The sequence below is a fragment of the Carlito syrichta genome, unplaced genomic scaffold, assembly GCF_000164805.1.
Source record: "Carlito syrichta isolate Samal-C Ts95f unplaced genomic scaffold, Tarsius_syrichta-2.0.1 Scaffold169692, whole genome shotgun sequence".
Lineage (NCBI taxonomy): Eukaryota > Metazoa > Chordata > Mammalia > Primates > Tarsiidae > Carlito > Carlito syrichta.
In genome coordinates, this window is record NW_007113788.1 from 85,516 (window position 1) to 86,508 (window position 993).

General features: G+C 66.1%; 1 protein-coding gene across 1 annotated transcript in view; it reads right to left on the reverse strand.

Annotated features, from left to right (window-relative positions):
* Window positions 1-993, reverse strand: part of CASKIN1 (CASK interacting protein 1) — a 10,996-nt gene that overhangs the window by 2,333 nt on the left and 7,670 nt on the right.

A 993-nucleotide genomic window follows, 5' to 3' on the forward strand; every position in this document is an offset into this window, starting at 1 on the left:
TCCCTCCCATTCCCTCTCCTCCCCCTCCCTTCAGGTATGGCCCTTAAGCCTTTTCACCCCTGATCTGTCTGGAAGTGCCCCCTCCCTTCTATGCAACTCTCTCAGGGGAAGACTCTGTGCTCCCAGCCCTGGGATGGCAGCTGTCCGCTGGTGGATGGATGCGGGGGTCTGGGGACACCTTCTCACCCCTGGGTTTCCATCAAACTCAAGAGGGAAAACCCCTCAGACCATAGAATAGGGAGGCGGGTGGGGAGTCCTGCTGCCCCTTCTCGCCCTACCATAGCTGGTTCCATGCACCTACCTGGGCTGCCAGGCCCTGGCAGCGGCACCTTCTTGGATGTGGGTGTGGGTGAGCCCTGGACCTTGGGCATGGGCTGAGCCAGGACAGGCTTGGGAGAGACAGGCGGCTTGGCCGGCTTCCGGGCATCGCCTTCGGGCGGGGGCAGCGGGGGCAGGTGCACCAGGTCAGTGGGCGGAGGCTCAGCAGGCGGGGGTGGCGGAGGCAGCTCTGGGGGCCCTGCCTGCTCCGAGGCTGGACGGCGGCGCACAGTGCCGGTGCCATTCTGGTAGACGGACAGTGGCGGGGGCGGCTCAAGCCCGGCCTCCCGCTCCTTGGCCTTGGGCCGGCGCTTGACGGTGTCAGACTCGGTCAGGATAAACTTGACATTCTCCTGCTGGCTCTGCTTGGCCCGGATACGCCTCTTGAGCGTGGCACTGGCCTCTACCCTGGCCAGGGGTGGGCCCTCAATGCTCGCCTCACCTTTGGCTGGACCTCGGGGTCTCTGCCGGCCAGTGCCATCCTCCACAAAGTGGCCTTGATCTGCCAGCTCTCCGGGGCCCCGCCGGGCAGTGGCCAGAAGTCCAGTGACTGGCCCACTGAGCGTGCGGCGCCGGTTCACCACCTCACCATCAGGCCCGATGGCCTCTTTGTGCTTCACTGAGGCCAGCATGGTGGTCACCCGGCCAGGCTCTGGACTGGCAGGGCGAGGGGTG